The 20,876-nt window shown below is 41.6% G+C and overlaps 1 long non-coding RNA gene across 1 annotated transcript; it reads right to left on the bottom strand.

Moving 5' to 3' along the window:
- Positions 1 to 4,665: 4,665 nt before the first annotated feature.
- On the bottom strand, positions 4,666 to 8,313 carry LOC109200272 (uncharacterized). The gene is made up of 3 exons (XR_002060458.2): positions 8,243 to 8,313; positions 6,709 to 6,812; positions 4,666 to 4,844 (listed from the first exon to the last, which is right to left on the bottom strand). It is a non-coding gene; the product is annotated as an uncharacterized LOC109200272 (long non-coding RNA).
- Between the last annotated feature and the right edge of the window lie 12,563 nt (positions 8,314 to 20,876).

The raw sequence follows: 20,876 nt of genomic DNA, 5'->3' as shown, positions 1-20,876 counted from the left end.
GCTCAATCATCCAGGTAAGGAAATCCCAAACAGTTGATTCTACAGGTCAGTGGCCACTCTTTCAGTGATGAGGACGTACACATTAATGGTCATTGAGCTCTTGTGTCAGGGAACTCCAGTGTGGGTACTGGTGGCTTTTATGATTTGATCCTTGTAGTCATTTAACTTCCTGTCCCCTCTTAGTTTCTCCATGACCAGAGCTTCTAGCTCTTCTAGCACATCAGTGGCCGTGCAGGCTGCCAGTTTCTTGGCTGCTGTTTTTACCCCACTGGTTGTGAGTGTGTAAATACCCCCACTAGTTAGCTTTGGCTGCAGTTAACTTGGGAGGAAGGGGTGGGTCTCCCATGACAAGATGAAAACCAATTATCTGGGATACATACATTTAATGATGCATGCATATATCTCTATCAATTAAATCTGGCTTGAGGTCTGCCATTTTTTAAATTCAGTTATTTCTCTCAGAAATGTTGGATGTAAATTACAAACATATTACAGTTATACTGTCACTGGTTAGTGTAAATGTCTCATTGGACATAGAAACCTTTAAATTCAGTCCCATCACCTCATATCTGGTGTCAAAGAATATCAAAGCTGTACAAGCTGTTTACAGTCAGAATGTATAAAACAGCATATGGCTGATATGTGAGGAATACTTATATAATATGCTGACAGATATTTGGTCTTACATCATTAAAATATAAACAGCAGGTGAGTTTTATATTTTATATATTTTATATATTATATTTTATAGCTGACAGATACTGAAATTACTAAATAGTTGGATAAACAAGAAAACATGTCCATCATTGCAAATGTTCATGAGAGTAACTAGAATAAATTCAACTAGACAGACTAGACAAACTACATCCTTAAATATCCTTTAAGTGGCAGAACAAATGAACAAACAGTTCATCACTTACTTGAGATGAAATCAGCTCAGCTACTTTGAAAATAGCTTCTAACTGGTTCCTCCTTTAACAGGAAGGCTTCTCGGGGGTAAGGCCATCATGCAGTCCAGCAACCTTTATGGTTCTTCTTTGATTCAACTGTTAGAAAAGCCTTTCAGTGCCTCCAGCTACTGGTTTTTGCATCTTGGGGTGTTACGGCCCTGGCCGTCTAGAATTTGTTTCTGTCTGTGTCTTTAAGAATCTACAGGTCCTTCCTGATTGGAGAGCTGGCAGCGGCTGATTGGTCCCCTCATCAGGTGGCTGTTTTAAAAGACCCCTCACCAGTAGTTGTCAGCGGCAGCAACTGACAGCAGCAGACCCATCCTTGGCCTCCAAACTCTGTGACGTTTGTCTGTGTGATTCTTGAGACCTACTGAGCTTTGTACATAGTGTGTAGATACATTTTCACTCGTAAATAGTACATTGTAAATAGGCACTGATGCAGAAGTGGTGAGCTGCCTTATTATTTTCTTGTACTGTTTTCTCCTGTTTATTTCAGTTAGAGAGTTAGGTGTAGCATTTGTCTTTTGTTTGGTTTTTCTTTCACATAGGCTTTTGTTTGTAATTTTGGCTTTTGTTCACGCCAGAGCTCAGCTTCAGTTTAGACAATAAATCACCTTTCATTTAAGAAATTGGCTTCTGGGTGTGGTTTTGGGGGCCAGGGCGGGGTCACTTCCTTTCTAACCCTTATGTTATGTTCCTGTACCCCTAGACTGGGGTGTAACAGGGTCGTGGAATAAACTTTTTGAATTTGCGCCCATTAACGTGGGCTACACAGACAACTTCTACCCAGGCTCCAGCTCCAACATGGATGACTCTCATAAATGTCTGGTTTTATAAATGATTTTCTTTCTTCCAATGGATTGGATCTCCTGTTTGTGACTGAGACACAGATGAGAGTTGGTGAGCCTAGCATTATTTCTGAACTGCTACCCTCCGACTGCTCATTTCTTAATGCTTCAAGGAGATCAGGTAGAGGAGGAGGAATACTGACTGTTTTTAAGAAAAAACTTTCACTACAAACAACTCCATGTACTGGTTTCCCCTCCAGCTTTGAAGATCTCATATTTGAACTGGGACGCTCTCAACCGGTTGTGTGTGCAGTAATCTATCAGCGCCTAAGTTTAACAAAGATGTTTTAAATGACTTTTCATGTTTTTTGGCTGAAATTGTGCCTAAACAGGATCAGATTATAATAGTTGGTGATTTTAATATTCATGTCTGTTGCCCTGATGGACTGCTTGCTCAGGAGTTTTTAAATCTTATTCAGTGTTTTGACCTTTTACAGTCTGTAGAAGGCCCTACACACCAGCAGGAGCACACTCTTGACCTGGTGTTATCATATGGTTTATCTGTTTTTAATTTGGAAATTGGGGATTCAGTGTTCTCTCATCACAAACCTGTTTCTCTTGTGCATGAGTTTAAAGCTCGAGCTCCACCCCGCCGCTGCTCTCTTCTCCTCCACTTTTATAAAGAAAATCTTTACCGACCCTGAGATTACTTATTGAGTCCACCCCAGATGAGCTGCTTCTGCAGTTCCAGGAAACCTGTACTCAGACCCTAAACACTGTGAACCCATTAAAAACCAGGCGCCCAAAACGTATTCCACAGTCCTGGTTAAATGAATCCACCCGAGCAGTCAGGCGTCAGTGTAGGAGAGCAGAGTGAAAGTGGAAGAAAGACAATTTGCAGATTTCTTTTGAAATGTTAAAAGAATGTTGGAAATTTGATCACAATACAGTGAAAATGAGAGAAACAGATATTTTTCTCATATCATTGTGTTAAATTGTCATAATCCCCGTGTTCTCTTTAAGACTATCAGCTCTACTCTAAACAACCCTGAAGCCTCTGCTGACACATGTAATCAGTTCCTTTCTTTCTTTGTAAACAAGGTCGAGTCTATCAGGTCAGCAATAGTACTTCCTACATGTGACCCATCGGTGTTTATTCCATGACTGTAAACATGTTTCCATTTGTAACTTCAGTCTTTACTCTGAAATACAGGAAATGACATCATGGCTCAAAATCTTTGTCGTTCAACCAATTCTTTATTTAACATTTTTTTAACTTTATTTAAGAACTTAAACAAAAAGAACTCAAAAAGAACTTTAATAAAATACATTCAATAAAACTTGAGAACAGGAAACTGATTTTTCATCCAACCACTGAAAAAAAAAAAGGTAACCACTGAACACAAACACTACAGAAGAACAATTTATAAAGATTAAAATTGAACTACAGGAACATTTTGATTCATAGCCTCATTAGAACTTTAAGGAGAGCCGATCTGAACTCTGTGGAGCCTGATCTCCAGGGTTTTAAGTTGGACTCTGAAACCAGAAGAAAATGTTTCTCTCTCTTCAGATTCGCTGTCATCCTGTGATGGGAACGATTTCAGCCCTGCGTGATCGCGCTGATGTTTGCACAGAGCAGATAATGAAGTGAATGTTTTGGCACATTGGTAACAGTGAAACAGTTTATTAGTAACGTGGGATCGTTTGTGTGCGGAGTATGAACTGAGATTACTGAAGCTCTTGTCACACTGCTCACAGCTGTAGTTTCCTTCCATGTGTGTACGTTCATGCTCGTTACGACTACTTGAATGTGAGAAGCTTTTGTCACAGTGTCTGCACTTGTATGGTTTCTCTCCTGTGTGGACTCGTTTGTGTGTTTTAAGGTGACCTGCAGTGGTGAAGGATGACCCACACTGATCACAGAGGTGCTTTTTGAGCCCACTGTGAAAGAGTTCATGTCGTTTTAACTCACTTGACGCGGGGAAGCTTCTCCCACATTCTTTGCAGTATTTCAGTTTGTCTCCAGTGTGTTTACGTTGATGTATTTTAGGCCGGCTTGCTGACTGAAAGTTTTTCCACAGATGTCACAACGAAAGTCTTTCCCACCACCACAGCGATGACAGGGTTGAGAAGTGGATCCATCTGTGTCGCTCTGCTTCTAAACAAAGACACAAAGACAGTGTAAGTCAGTCCTTCAACACTTTATCCTGAACATCGCCTGAAATAAAGAGCATCTCTGCAGACGTCCAATTACATTTTACTGTTTTGATTAACACACTCAGTTTACTGGGCTACAATAACACAATACTACCACCATAATACTACAGTAATACTTATTTAATATTACAGTAACATCTGACTTACACTTAAATGAAATGAAAATCTGAATAATGGCTCAGAGCTACTCTTCGGTGCAGTAGAAGTGCTAACATGCTAACACAATTTAATGAGCAGACTTGTTCCAAACAGTCAGACTGAACTTACAAGAAAAAATAAAAATACATACCTCACAGTAACTGCACTTGTAGAGTCTCTTTCTGGTGTGGATCTGTTGGTGTTGTCTCAGGTACTTTGGAGTTTTAAAAGTCTTGTCACACAGGTCACATTGATAAGGTCTCTCCTCAGTGTGGGTAAACATGTGGCTTTGTAAATGTGCGTCTGTTGTAAAGTATTTGCCACACTGATCACACCAGTACACATCTTCTCCGGAGTGAATGCGTAGGTGTATATTTCGGCTCCATAGCTGGCTGAAAGTTTTTCCACAGATGTCACAGCTGTATGCCTTAATTCCAGAGTGGGTAACTAGATGACTCTGTAAGTGGCTACTTTGAGTAAAAGCTTTACCACACTGATCACAGCTGTAAGCTTTAACTCCACTGTGGATGACTTGGTGTGTTTTTAGGACATTCTTCCTTGAAAACGACTTTCCACACAAGTCACAGCTGAACGGTCTCTCTCCAGTGTGGATGAGCTGATGTTGTTTTAGTTTAGACTTCCTCGTAAAATCCTTCCCACACTCGTCACAGGTGTATTTTTTCTCTCTCTTTCTCCTGTGAGGTTTGTCGGCCTCCTGAGAGCGCTGACTTCTCGGTCCATGTTGGTCCTGCAGTGACAGAGATACAAACAGAGGCAGTGAGTGAAATGCATTCATTAAACAAACTGAAGCTTCAAACTCCCTCCATTAACAGTAGTTTTAAACCTGAAGGTGGAGTGTGGCACCAAACACCTTAAAGGTCTCTTATCCCCACCTACTGGTAGTAGTAACACATTACATCCAACCTGGTGTTAAAGATAATTAATCATTGTTCAAACACTCTAAAATCATGCCCATCCCTCCTGCTTGTACACAAATATTAATGCTAACACTCAGATTAGTAATTAATGTTTACCAGGTCTGTACTTTTTTATATTTTTTATATTTCCTGTTGCTGTTTTCTATTATATATTTCTATAATTGTCTAATTTATTCAATGATAATGAATCAAATGTAACAGTTACTAGCTTGGTTCAGTGAAGGATGATGTCAGAGTCTGACTGTAACCTGAGGGTTTTTTAACTTTTACTCCCTACATTAAAAAAATATATATCTGTATTTTCTACTCCTTACATTTTCAAAACAGGCTTGTTACTTCTGGTTTAAGCATTTGAGGGGAGTTATTTCATCACTGCGGGCAACAAAGATCAAATCGATTTGAGCCTAAACAGTAACACATGAAATCCAATCCTGATCATGTACTAATCATAAGAGATTAAAGAGGCAAAACTGTGTGCCTTAGTCAGGGGTTAAAATGGGCCAGCGTTTATGTTTTTTGGCACAGAACCTGAACGACTGCAGGTGCTGATAAGTTGCAGTCGCAGTATTTCAACATCTAGTTAGCAATACAGAAGCCAAGCGAGAATAAATGGAGTAATATTTTTTATGTGGCAGGTAATTTCAAATGTAGCATTTCTGTCAGTCCAACAAACATCAGCAAACACACAAACTGTTTGTGTGCAGTTTGTCTCCCAGTGTGATTTAAAGCCTGCAGTAAAATCCTCTGCAGGTTAGTGCAGGACAAGCAGGTAAGTTTACTGTACTGTGATGGATTTAAAGTAAAGAACAGTATGTGACTGGTGCTTATGTCAGAGTTAGGTTACATCAAGTGTAGCAGAGATTAACTGAAACTTAAGCTCATGATGCTGACATTCATTCACTGAGCTCCACCCACATACCAACAGTATAGTGTCTAATATAAAGACAGTGTAGTGTCAGTGGAGAGCAGCGGTCCCCAACCCCCGGGCCTCGGACCGGTACCGGTCCGTGAGTCGTTTGGTACCTGGGCCGCGAGAGTTGAGGCTCAGGTGTGAAATGTATGTTTTTCAGGGTTTTTATCAGTTTTCAGCGTTATTTTGTTATCGTTTTTATCGTTAACTCGGTTTTCCTGGGTCTTTTCATGTGTTATGAATAAATCTTTTTTTCGGTACCGGTACTAGTTTTATTTTGTTGTATTTATCCGTGACACCTTAAAGGCCGGTCCGTGAAAATATTGTCGGGCATAAACCGGTCCGTGGGGAAAAAAGGTTGGGGACCGCTGGTGTAGAGGATGGAAATCAGCCAGGACAACTCATGAAACATCTGCTGACATCTGGTTGAATTCACAGAGAGCAGCAGGTCAGCTGATCACAGCCTGTACATTAAAAAAATCTATTGGAGCTCTCAATAGAAATTATTGTGAGCTGTGATTCTCTTCCCCACACTGAGCCACTACAGCTGATTTTAGGGTTGACTCCTGCTGAATCCCACTTTAACCTCTTCCCTGCCCATTTTCCTCTTTAGAGGCAAAGTCACCCTCTACAATGTAGCCATTGTATTATTACATGATTATTACATTACATTAATATTGCACAAGGTTCAGTTAGTTTAGCATAAAATATATATCAGTACTTCAGCTTTTAATGGAGTATTTCTTAACACTAGTATCTGTCACCTTCTGTGTCGAACTCATTGTTTTCTCTGCAGTGGCTGAGCTGAGTCCAAGTAGCTGAAATTTCCTCTGCTGCTCCGTCAGACTCTTCTCCTCCTGCTGATCAGCTGGGACACAAAACAGAACTTTGTTAGGCTCCACACTGCACTGAAGAGTCAAAGTGTCTCTTGTGTTCATCTGAGAACACACAGAACAAATTTTAGCTTCCTTGGGTGGGCAACTTGTTTGAAACAAACACAAAAGGTTTGAGCACTGATACCAAATTCAGCATTATGGCACACTAGTACCATGAGAGCAATTCCTCTTTAAAAAATGCCCTGGCCAAGAACAAAAACAGAACAATCAATGGAGCTGCATAAACGAGTGTTTCCCAACCACTGTGCCGCGGCATATACGTGTGCCGTGAGAAATGATCAGGTGTGCCGTGGAAGATTATCCTGTCTGAGTGGATGTAGAAATCTGAGCCATGATCCGAGTAACCCTCATCACTCAGTCACACTCCGATTCTATACTTGTATCAAGTCCATTGCACTACTTTCAAGCATTCTGCAACCTGTCCTCTTTGTATATACTCCTCTTATATGTTATTTATTCTTACTGTCTTACTATTTATATTGTTTTCCATGCACAGTTGGTGTGGAGCACCCACAATTTAGTTGAAAATGTACAAAGACAATAAAGAGTATTCTAATCTATCCTATTCTATTTATATGAATAGAATAGGATAGATTAGAATACTCTTTTATTGTCTTTGTTCCTCCATTCCAGTTTTGTGTGGAGCTTTAAAAAACCTGCAGTACATTTAAACGTGATAAAATTAGAACACAGATCCTCTCTTAGGGTTCGAGGCTGTATTTGTTTTAAAAATGCATCTCTGGTATCTCTGGCCTATCATTATTATTTTCCTCACAGTTAATCAGGCTCATTTACTGAATACTGATCAGAATATATCAAATCATCTTTGAAATGATTCTAATGATGGGCCTCTCAGAGTGAGGCCAGTTTTTACAATCACATGCCCTGTGGGCCGACACAACTTTGCACTGATAAGACAAAGGCAGCTCTGTTTTAGCCTGGAATACATTTATTTTTACCTTTCTCATAAATGGATTTCATTATAGCACTTTTACCGCCAACATGTTGGGATTTTTTGGAGCCGGAAGTGACCTTATATGGATGAAGGATGGTGCTAGCTAGCTAGCTTGGATAGCACGCTGCATTCATAAACTGTGCAGGTGCCACACAGTGACACAGAGATGCTAACAAGCGCTTAGTAACACACTAATAAAATAATAGAAACTCTGATTACACTTAGCTAATTTAAAAGCTTTCTTCTAATAATAAACTGTTTTCTTCTCTGTGTTTCATTAGCATTTGTTGATATCTTCTTGTAAATTAGTTTATAGCAGCTTGACTTGATGTAGAGGCTTTTTCTTTCAACAGGTTAACAAATAACTGACAACAGAGACCGAGGAGAGCAACAGAAAACTTCACTCAGGAGCTAAACTCAAGATTGACTAACTCAGATCAAAGTTACCTTAGTGCTTCACTTTAGATGAGGAAGAACAATAAACTAAAACACAAACGCAATCAAGCGGGAACTCTGCGGCTTCTTCTTCTTTTGGGTTTTTCTTTGGCGGTTAGAGCTTTAAGGTTCATTACCGCCACCTGCTGGACTAGATGGTTCTTAAACTAAAACTAGAGATTTAAAAGTATTTTAATTAACAATAAAAACAAAGACAAAATGTGTCAGTGTGTTATATTCATTAACATAAACATCAGATGGTTTCAGCTTACCCTAACCCCCATTTATTTAAGACGTTTTCCTTTCTGCAGGCTGCCACAGTAAATAAGTTTGTGTTGTTTTGCCTGATTTAATAAAGGTTACACTGACTCACTTCTCTATCAGCAGATCCAAGTGTGACATTAGCCATAATTTTCCAGGAGGGTACCTGGGTTTGGAGTCACAGCACAGTTTTCAGATTTAATTAATGGGCTTGAGTACAGCCTGATAATTACAGACATTCAAACTGTTTGCTCTTGAACTTTGGAAGTAAAACTATAGACAGCTTTAGAAGGTTTTTTCATAGGAAAAGTATAGATAGATACTTGGTCCCACTGAATAAGGTTAGATCTTTTACTGGTTGATTGATGAACCTCACAATAACTTGTGTCGCTTTGCAGATAAACTCGGCCTGGTTGGTGCAAAAAGTCATTTACCTACACCATGAAGCCATGAAATCTCTGAATAACAAACAAACTGGAGCGTGAATGTTTCGTAGAATTTGTCAAAAAGTTTTATGTGTGGTCATATTGTTTTGATGTTGTCATTATGGCGTTGCCATATTGGTCCAATTGATTGACCTTTATTATTATTATGTATTTATTTTTATTTTATTTTATTGTCAGTTGTTACAGATGGGACAGACATGACTGGGGGGACATTAAAGGGAGAAAGAAATATAGAAAGAAAGAGAGGGAGAGAAAGAAAAACAGAGGGGGAGAGGGACAAAGAAAACAATCACCTGGATCACCTGTTGAGAAAAGAAAAAACAGAAGAGACAACGGAATTACGCAGAGAGCAATTAACTTGAAGAACTGTAGATTTTGACCAGTTTATTGAATAATCTGAAACTCTTGAAAAAGAGTTTATCAATGTAATTACCCCAGAGAGATTGGTTTGTGAGTTTTGGAGAAAAAGCAACACATTGTCTGCATAAAGACTGAACTTATGTTCTACATTCTTGCATTTTATGCCCCTAATTACTGTAATTGCTGCTGCTAGTGGTTCGATAAAAATTGCAAACTGTGAAAGGGAGAGTGGGCATCCCTGCCTGGTGCCCCTCAAGAGACAAAAGCTGGAGGATGTTTGGTCATTTATTCTGACACACGCTGTTGGGGAATTATATAATATTTTTAACCAGTTTATGAAAGAGTTTCTAAAACCAAATTTGGTTGCAAATAAAAATTTCCAGTTCACTCTGTAGAATTCTGCTGGAAAGCCGTCTGGACCTGGAGCCTTATTATTGGGCATTCTTATCAGGGCTTCCTGGAGTTCACCTGGTGTCAGTGGCAAATCCAGTGCCATTGCCTGACTGTCTAGTAATTTTGGAAGAGTTACGTAGTCCAAAAACAGATCAATTTCATTTTTGAATGGGTTTATTTGTGGTGAGTATAAAGTTTCATAGAAATCCCAAAAGATGTTGTTTATTCTTTCAGGGTCATATAATATGTTCCCAGATAAATCTTCAACAGCACATATAGTTGTTTTTTATTTTTTTATTTTTAACTGGTTAGCTAAGAATCGACCAGATTTGTTACCGTGTTCAAAATTTTGCAAGCAAAGTTTTTGCACTAAAAACTGTGTTTTTTATTAATGATAGCATTTGTTCTAGTTTTGTTTTGCGTATTTTGTTCAGTATTTCCTGATATTGGTGGGACACGTAGGCTTCTTCTAAGGATTTGATGTTTTTTTCTAGTTCCTGAATATTTTTATTTTCTTCTTTTTTTGTGTGATGAGAAAGAAATGATTGTACCTCTCATCACAGCTTTCCCTGCTTCCCAGAGAACAGATGCTGATATTCCAGGAGGGTCATTATAGTCCAAATATAAAGTCCACTCTTTTTAAAAATATTTAATAAAGTCTTTATCTTTGAGTAGTGATGTATTAAATCTCCAGTTTTTATTTGGCAGAGTGTTCTTCTTATGTATTAGTATCAGAGATACAGGAGCATGATCGCTGACAGTTATAGGGTGAATCTCAGTGTCTGAAATGTCACTCAACAGTGAGCTGCTGATTAGGAATTAATCAGAGGAGAGTGGGAGTGATGGACATGTGAGAAGAAAGTATCGTCCTTACGGTTGGGGTGAAGGGAGCAGCATGCATCGCAAAGCCCAAAGTCGCTCATATACTGGTTGATTATATTTGTGGACTGGCAATTGCGCTGACTTCCTGCTGTGCTGAGCATATCCATTTTTGCATTTAGTCCCAAGTTGAGGTCGCCCCCAAGAACAAGTGTGCAATCTAGGTGTTCAGAGGGTGCACTAAAAAAACGTGAGAGAATGAGGGAAGGTAAGTGACTCATGCTGTAGGTGACGTCAGACGCCGGAGATCTAGCAGAAAGAAAGCAAATGGTAGCTTAGAATTCAACAAAAGCTTTTCTTTTTTTTTCAAGCTCCCATTATTTCAAATATATCAATCAATTGTCATATAATTAACCATATCTGCTTAATCCTCTCCAACACCCTGGAGGACAGCGGGGACAGTTTAGACGCTCTCCAAGATTACATCGTCTGGTGCTTCGAGGATATAGTTATGAAGAAGGCCCAGAGCGCATCTTCCCCGGCAAAAAGTGAGACCCCGTCATCGAAAAGAAGTCACCCGGCAGACGTCCCGCGCACAGCATCGTCTGCCGGCAAAGACATTGCAGACATCCTGGAGTCCATCGACACGCGACTGTCCAGCGTTGATGCGAGGTTGTCCCTGGTGGAGATTTTACACGGAGAATTTAAATCCCTGAAAGAGTCCCTGGGGTTCAGCCAGCAGCAGGTGGAAACACTTGCTGCTGAAAACGCCACGCTACGGGAGTCAGTCAAGTCTCTTACTGAGAGTGTGACCAAGCTTAACACAGAAAATAAGAAAATAAAAGAGACTGTTATTGATCTGCAAGCCCGTAGCATGAGAGATAACCTTGTGTTTTCTGGTATCACAGAATCTGCCGGCGAGGACGTAGAAGCAACGGTGAGAGGCTTCATTAAAACCCACCTGAAGCTGCCAGAGGACACCGTGAAGAACATCACTTTCTATCGAGTCCATCGTATTGGGGCTAAAACGACCGGGGCCAGGAGACCACATCCTACTGTTGCCAAATTCGGCCACTTCAAACAGAAGGAGCAGGTAAAGAGTCGTAGCAGGGACTGAAAGGAACAGACTTCAGTGTGGACGACCAGTTCCTCAAAGAAATCCTGGAACGTCGCAAGGTCCTGTTCCCAATCAGACGCGACTTCATCCAGAAGGGCTCCCGAGCTGTCATTGCTGTGGACTGGCTCTACATGGACGGAAAGCTTTACTACGACCCCGGCATCACTCCATGGATATACTGACTTCACTCCATAAGAATCCGCTTTACTTTCCTTTTTCTTTTTCTCTCTCTGGCTTTCACACTCTCTCGCATTAAGATTTATTAGCAATGGATTATATTCATTTGTTAATTCAATGTGATGTCATAACAGATAAAACACCGTCACTCTCCCTCAATACATTAATTACAATGTTGCTTGTTCATTTGGGTTTTTTTGTTTTTTTTGTCTTTCTCAGTTTTCTCTTTCATCCCTCCAGCTCACCCTTCTCCTTAATTTTTTCTCCTTCTCCTTTCTTTCACTGCATCCATCACCTGTTTCCCTTTGCAGCCACAAACAACACTGTCTATTTCTACACGCTCACACAACACGATCACACACACACACGCGCGATCAACGGCAGCATAATAACAACAGCTTCACAAGTGCGCACAGACATATAGGACACACACACTCAAGCTCATATCATGTGCTCATATTAGTTAATATGCTCACAGCAGCTGGAGCATCTCGCCACACATTTTGCCTCTCTATTTACAAATGAATAATGTATTTCCATTTTCCCCACACACAGCGTGCATCATTGGCTATACACACACAACTATGAACACACTAAGGTTTGTTACATGGAATGTAAATGGAGCTGGCACCAGAGAAAAGAGGTTAAAGATATTTAACCAGCTCAAGACGCACAGGCCTGTCACAGGTTTAAACAAACTTAAAACACCTGAGTTTCCTAATGTGTTCTCATCCTGCTATAAGGGGCTTAGCAATTTTAATGCATAAAAATATTAATTTCACAGTACTCAACACAGTTATAGATCCAGATGGTAGATTCATAATCATTAAATTATCTATGTTTAACAAAAAGCTATGTATTGTAAGTGTATATATTGTCACGGTTCTGGGTCCATTGGACCCAGTATTTTGAGTTTACTTTTTGGTTTACTTTTGCATCATGGATTGTTCTTTATGTTTCTCTGGCACTTTGTGTTTCAGTTATCTTGGTGTTTTGGATTGTTTTCTCATTTTGTGATGATGGTGATGATGATTATTGTTATTAGAGTTCCATGTTTCTGTTTATTGGTAGTTAGAATTTGTGTTCTCATGTTTTGTGTGGGTTTAGTTCCATGTGTCATTTTCTGTCTGTCTCTCAGTGTCAGGTCCGCGTCTTGGTGTAGTGTTCTTGTTTCCTGTTTTATTGTGAAGGTCTGCGTCTCATGTGAGTGTGTTCAGTTTTACCCCTGTCTCATCTTGTTGATTATTCCCAGCTGTGTTCCCCACCTGTGTGTAATCTCCCTGTGTTTCTCTGTGTGTATTTAAGTCGCGTCTTCTGTGTTTGTAGTTGCTGGTCCGTCTGTGTATCCACCCTGCTCCTTCTGTGTGTTATCCCTGCTGTCTACCGTCATCCACCTCTGCTCGCCGTCTTTCATGTTCGTGTTCTGGTTCCTCCTCCGTAGTTTAGTTGTTTCCAGTATAGTTTAGTTTGTCTCTGTTTGCCATGTTTTCCCTGTGCCGTGTATTTCAATAAACCACCTTCTCACCTTTACAAAGTGCCTGCATTTGGATCCTACTTCATTATCTCCACACGGCTCTTCTCACTCGCCGTGACATATATGGCCCAAAGGTTGATGATCCCTCATTCAGTCAGCTTTCAACACAATCTTTCATACATTCTTCTCTCGTGTTTCATGTATTTGCTCTGACATTCAGCATTGTTGAAACTGTCTCTTGTCTGTGGCTTGTAGGTCTACACTCTTAGAAAGGATGTGTTAAAAAATGACACAAAAAATGTGTTGTAACACTATTAACACATATTGTGTGAATTTTAACATAACATGTGTAAGAAAATGCATTTGCCTGGTGGCCTGATGGCGATTTTTCTTCTTCTTTTTTTAACGGTAACGGTATAAACAATGAAAGGTGGTGGATTGGCCAGATGCTTGCCAATGTTTATAAAAATAACTCAGTTGTTCGGTGGTGGCTATAGTGGAGCTTCCACAGAGGCCAGCAGGTGGATGAGGGAAAGGGGAGGCAGGAGGAGGAGAGACCCGAGGCGGCCGCCAGTCCGTCCGAGTGTCAGGTGAACTGAACTTAAGGTGAGACGTTATGACCTGCAGTCTATCTGGGTCAGATATAAATCAAGTTTAGGTGTAGTTTATTTTCATTGAGCTAACTTTTTACAGTCAGTTACTGGTACTGCGTACTAGCTAGCATGATGGAGTTTCTATACAGCTGGGTGGGTGCTATGATGTCACTGATAGTGAACTTTGTTTTATTCATAAGTTTGGTTATATTTGCCAACCGTCCCGTAAAAAACGGAATCGTCCCGTATTCAGAGAAAATATTACGTGTTTCGTATTGAGCTGAAAAGGAACACAGTTTGTCCCGTACTTCAGCTAGAATGGAAAGAGACACAAAGCTGGAGTTATTCTGTGTCTTTCTTCTTCTCTCATTCTCTCCCCTCTCTCTCCTGTTGCTACTTCAATCATGAAACTGATCAATGATCAGCTGATCGGCTTTTCTCTCTTGTTTGTTTATCGCCCTCTTTGCACCAGAAAGAGGAAACCAGCGGATGTCGCGTTAAACAACAGCAGCACGTTTAAGCTTGATCAGCTGTTTTTAGAATTTATTTAATATTAATTTCTAGTATCAGTTGATGTTTGCTGGAGCCACAGCTGTAAAGCTGCTGGTCATGATATTCATGATATCGGTTTGGATATCCTGGGGAGAGGGAAACATGAAGATGAAACCAATGAAGAGACAAATAACACCAGGATCCTTTTCTAAGTAGCTGACAGCTGGTAACTGTGCAGGGGCGGATCTAGCAAAGTTTTGCCAGGGGGCAGGTAGGGCATTAACAGGGAAAGGGGAGCACAAAGATATACTTTTCTTTCTTATTCTCATTTAAAATGTCTCACTTTTAATAAATAATTATCTGAATCTTACAACCAAAGTTTTTATCTGACGTAAAATGTATAGAAATCATAAATATACCAACAAGACAGTGTACATCACTGTCACAACAGCGTTTGTTTTCATTCAAAGGCTTTATGGCTTTAATGCCTGGTGGGCCGGTCTCTGGTCAAAATGCCGATTCTTTGTCCCAGTCCAGCCCTGAGCACGACACGCAGTGAGTTAATCTGAGAAGGTGCATTAAAAAATAAATGGCCAGGCCAGCGGTGCACATCGCCAATTAGCTTGCATACACACATTAGTTGTGCCGCTTCTTAGTGATGGTATCTTAGCTAACAAACCCGACTACCAGATTCAACTTGTAATTGGCTAAAAATAACTTAGCCTACCAGTGAGAGGAACGTTGCTAGCGGGCAGTTTTTTCAAGTGATGTTGAAATTTCCACATTCCGACACTTCAAATGCTTCAGGAGCTGTCCGCTCAGCGCAGCATCAGCACCACGGAAATACACGGATACATCTTATTAAACCCGGTTCTTTGGATTCTTAGGGCCAAGAAAGACACAGGACTCAAAGTGGTCTTTTAACTTTAAAAATGATCTTTATTTTAAATATCCGGATATGGAGGCCTGAACACACACACAAAACCCCAGGTCTGAAATACAAACGGAAGCCTAGGTATTTATATACTTGCTCTACGTCACATACACTTTAAGTTTCGATCAAACAGCCTAGTTGGTTTCACTTTCTGGCCCTATGCTCTGCAAAAGTATGCAGTTACCATGCTTTTGCAAAAGCATATCATTTCCTGTCAGGACTTTTTGGCACAGAGTTAGACCTTTCTTCTATAAAGCAATATGACCAGCAAATACGCATTCAGATTATAAATTTAAACCTCAACAATCTGTAGGCTCGAGACAGAATTCACAAGGGGTTTTTGGGACTTTCAGGTGTATGGACCAATGTTTTCTTTTCTGATCAAACCAGAAAGCTTTAATGAGCAGCTAGATTTGTCTCGCATTACCTGTCTGAGTTAATGCCAGTTAATGCGACATCAAAATGCAGCTGATTGAACTGAAAAGCTCGACTCTGTGGGGGGTCAAAGTGTGCAGAACTACGAACGCAGCTGGAATCCACAGCTGTGCGTGTTCATGGAGCTTGCATTTTCCCCTGCTGGACATCACTACCTGACAAGTTTAACTGTCTTCAGAACATTGCAGAGGCCTTATTGACAGTATTTGGCTCTACATATCTGTGTGAGCAGATTTTCTCTCACACGAGTGTCCTCAGGTAGCCGTCTGAATGCTGGACACTCGGAGACCTGTGTCTCTGAGTGGGAGACCAGAGATCACATTAACATGTGTATCCCTGTATTAACAAACATGCCATATTGGCCCAGTTTATTTTTCTTATCATTGTTGTGAGGAGACCATAAATAGCATTTGCATTTTCTGTTGTACACTTCATTTACTGTTATGGATAAAAAGTGTCTTTTTTTGTTTCAAAATAGCTGATAACTATTCACTGATAGCTGCCAACATCTGCAAACAAATATAACTCTTTAAAGTTGTTCTATATAGTGTGTAACTGTTCATATAGACCAGCGAGGTCCGCTCACTCCTCAAAGCCCGTGATGCCGCCTTCAGGTCAGGTGACAGAGCTCTGTACAGGGCTGCTCGAGCTGACCTGAAAAGGGGGATTAAAAAAGCCAAGTCAGACCACAAAAGGAACATCGAGTCCCACCTGTCCAGCAACAACACACGAGAGGTGTGGCAGGGAATGCAAGACATCATCAACCACAGAGGCAGCACTGTGAAAACAGAGAATTCGAGTGTGCAGCTGGCAGAGGAAATAAACAGCTTCTTCGCCCGCTTTGAAACACCACAACAGCAACACTCATCTGCTTCAGCCCTGCTCCCATCCTCATCCTCACCTGGTTCCTGCACCGCTCCACTCACTGTAACGGAGCACGATGTCAGACGTGTGCTCCTAGCAGTGAACCCCAGGAAGGCGGCCGGTCCAGACGGAGTACCTGGCAAGGTACTAAGAGCATGCGCACACCAGCTCACCCTCATCTTCACCAGACTCTTCAACCTCTCACTGGATCAGGCAGCCATCCCATCCTGTCTAAAATCAGCCACAATCATCCCAGTGCCGAAGAAGTCTCCCATCACCAGCCTGAATGATTACCGCCCTGTGGCCCTCACACCGGTAATCATGAAATGCTTTGAGAGACTAGTCCTTCAACACATCAAGGATTACCTCCCCCCAGAATTCGACCCCCACCAGTTTGCATACCGTGCAAACAGATCCACAGAAGACGCCATCGCCACAGCCCTCCACGCTGTGCTGAGTCACCTAGAGCAGCGGCAGAGCTACGTCCGAATGCTCTTTGTGGACTACAGCTCAGCCTTTAATACTATCATCCCGGACATCCTCATCAACAAACTGGTCACTCTTGGCCTCCCTCCTCTCACATGTGCCTGGATAAAGGATTTCCTCACAAACCGGCCCCAGACTGTGAGACTCGGCCCTCATCTCTCCTCCACTCGCACACTGAGCACCGGCTCCCCACAGGGCTGTGTGCTGAGCCCCCTCCTGTATTCTCTCTACACCCACGACTGCAGTCCGACCCACAACAACACTCTCATCATCAAGTTTGCTGATGACACCACGGTAGTCGGACTCATCTCAAAGGGAGACGAAGCAGAGTACAGAGAGGAAGTCCTGAAGTTGGCAGCATGGTGTTCAGAAAACAACCTGGCACTGAACACCAAGAAAACCAAAGAGCTCATTGTTGACTTCAGGAGACACAGCACTGACTTGGCCCCCCTCTACATCAACGGGGAGTGTGTGGAGAGGGTCCACACCTTCCGGTTCCTTGGTGTCCTCATCTCTGCTGACATCTCCTGGACGGAAAACATCTCAGCGGTCATCAAGAAGGCCCAACAGCGGCTGCACTTCCTGAGGACTCTCAGGAAGTACAAGCTGAGCTCCAACCTGCTGCTGACCTTCTACCGCTCGTCCATTGAGAGCCTGCTAACCTACTGCATCACAGTATGGTACGGCAGCTGCACCAAGGCAGATAGAGTGAGGCTTCAGAGTGTGGTCAAGACAGCACAAAAGATCATCGGCTGCCCTCTCCCCTCCCTGATTGACATTTATTCCTCCCGCTGCCTCAGCAGAGCAGCAAACATTATCAAGGACAGCTCCCACCCTGGTTTCAACATGTTCAGCCTGCTTCCCTCAGGGAAGCGCTACAGGTGCATCAACACTAAAACCCACAGACTCAAAAACAGTTTCTTCCCCAAAGCGATAACCACCCTGAACTCACACATGCACCGATAACACAGCCCACCACTTCCCACTTCCTCTATGGACCACCACTATTTATACTAATTCTATGTGCAATAACTGTATATACATAAACACTATTTATACCAATTCCATGTGCAATAACTCAACTGTACATACATAACACTATTTATTACATATTGTTTACGGCTTGTAAATTGTACATTTTATATATATACACATCTTCTTCCCTATGTTAATACTGTTCATATGTATATAGCGCTGCAGAACTGTACCCCCCCCCCCAGCATGTTTACACTGAGTAGGAGATGCTCTGTATCTCATTGTACAACTGTATAATGACAATAAAGGCATTCTATTCTATTCTATATAGAGCGTTATTAAATTTATTGCTACTGCAATCTAATGGCACATGGACTTTGGAGGAAATTTTAGATGGCACTCATCAAAAAGGTTGCCGACCCCTCCGATAAATCAATAAGACAAAGGTGGCTGCAGCTGTGTTTTAGTCTAGAAAACACTTATTTTTACATTTCTCTTCATCCTCTGCATGGACAGTGACCGCTGACCTCCAAACTCCCCACCCTTGGATACTCCTCTATGCTGACGATGTCTTTCTCGCAGATGAATCCCGAATGGAGCTGCAACGCCAAATGCAGCAATGGAAGACACGCCTGAGTGAGTATGGGCTGAGGTTGAACACCAAGAAGACCAAGTACTTAGAAGCCGGCCCCCCAAACCGACTGCACCTTCAGCGTCGATGGAGAAGACCTGCACCGTAAAAAAACAAATCCTAAAAAACCAGTAATATTCCGGCAGCTGGGGCGCCAAAATAATACCATAAAATAACAGAAAATAACTTTCCCATGAAAATACGGTTATTTTCAGTAATGACAATACAGTTTGTTGCCCTAATTTTACATGGGATTTTGCCTTTTTCAAGTGCTGTTAAACATTAAATTAGGAACATTTTAATGTGATTAAAAAATGAAATTACTTATAAACAAGGTCAATGAATGTGGCAATATGAATAATAATACTTAAATGTACAGAAATATACAGTTAACAGTTGGTTTAAATAATAATGGATTGCATTCATATAGCGCTTTTTGAGACAATCAAAGCGCTTTACAATTCCCCTCCGGCCATCACCAGTAGGCGGTAGGTGAAGTGTCTTGACCAAGGACACAATGACTGAGAGTGTCCAAGCCGGGGCTCGAACCGGCAGTCTTCTGATTACAAGGGGAACTCTTGAGCCACGATCGCCCGAAAAAGCAATAATAATAATTTTTATTTGATGTAAAAAAAAGTTTATAAGAATCATTTTATATATTTTTCCATAACATTACATTTGATTTTAACAGTTCAATCTTTCAAATAACGGACAAATATTTGTGAAATTATGATACATTTGTGAATGTATTTTAACAATCTAAATATGCATATGTACAGACAGATACATTTAAAAAACAAGAAAATTATGTTTTATTACATTTACAGTGATTTTACGTTAATTTACATTTGAAATGTGAAATCACAGTCTATTTATGTAAATTTAATGATATTCTAGAAGAACGGTACAAAACTGTAAAATACTTTTATATTACAATTTTTTTTTTTTACGGTGTGGCGAAGGTATGTCACTTCAAGTAATTCGGACCGATGATCACCAACAACGGCGACATCCTGCCAGACGTGCAAGCCAGGATTAATGCGGCCTGGATGAAGTGGCGCCAAGTCACTGGCGTCCTGGTGTGACCAACGAGTGCCTGACCACCTCAAGTCGAAGATCTACAAGAGCGTAGTGCACCCTGTGGCCCTTTACAGATCAGAGTGTTGGCCAGCCAGCACGAACAGGCCCTTCACACAATGGAAATGCAGATGCTGTGATGGTGCCTGGGCCTGACACAATGGGACCACGTCGCGAACATCGACATCCAAAAGCGTCTGGCCATTGTACCAATCACAGAGAAGATGCAAGGAGCACAACTGCGATGGTATGCGCACATGGTCAGAAGTGACGAAATCTCGGTGGCGGGGGGCGCTGTTAGACACTATGGTGTGAAGACGTGTTTCCCGGGGCTCCGCAAAGCACTGACAAAAATATTATTTTAAGACACATCCGCACTTTCTATATCAGCCTTGTGGGCTCTAAGTAACCCTTTTTGCCGCTGGGCGCCAGCTTATTTATTTATTTTTACTTTTTCATTCTTTGAAGTCGGGAAACTTGCTTTTGACAACTTCCGAGAAAGGCCGCACCTGAGGCCTCGGAGTTTCCTTCCTGGTTGGCTGTGGTGGCTGTAGCAGTAGCGTCCGGTTTTGCTATCTTCATGGCCTTTCCCTCACATATCTGGCTCCACGAACGACGGCTTCCCTTGCATTCTGTCACCAGTGAGGACAATCAAGTTCTTTCACTAAAAGTCCCACCATTTGCCTCTTCTTCTCTTTTTTTGCATAATGGGAGATAAGAGGGAGCAATGGAGAAAACGGGGACAGGCCGATGCGGGTGATTCACGGAGCCCGGAGCTGGGATGCGACTCTCAACGTGACGCGGCTATCACGGAGAGCAGCTACGAGCAGGGTGCGGGCGCACTGCTCAGCGAAGTCACATTTACCAGAACATTGGAGGTTTTGAAACGGGGCATCTGCGACAAGCTTGACTGCAAGATTGATACAGTTACCCATACACTGCGGTCAGAAATATCATCTGTGAAGGCTGAGTTTAAAGCTGCAATAATCACCTTACAGGCCACCGTTAATGCTCAAGGGACCACCATTAAAGATTTGGAGCTTTCAGCTACAACCTGCAGTGACGACCTGACTTCTCTTCAATCTGCTGTAAGTGTCCTAACGGAGGACGTC

Source organism: Oreochromis niloticus, unplaced genomic scaffold (assembly GCF_001858045.2).
Source record: "Oreochromis niloticus isolate F11D_XX unplaced genomic scaffold, O_niloticus_UMD_NMBU tig00008064_pilon, whole genome shotgun sequence".
Lineage (NCBI taxonomy): Eukaryota > Metazoa > Chordata > Actinopteri > Cichliformes > Cichlidae > Oreochromis > Oreochromis niloticus.
The sequence above is the reverse complement of the archived record's forward strand: the minus strand, read 5'-3'. Positions and strand labels throughout refer to the sequence as shown.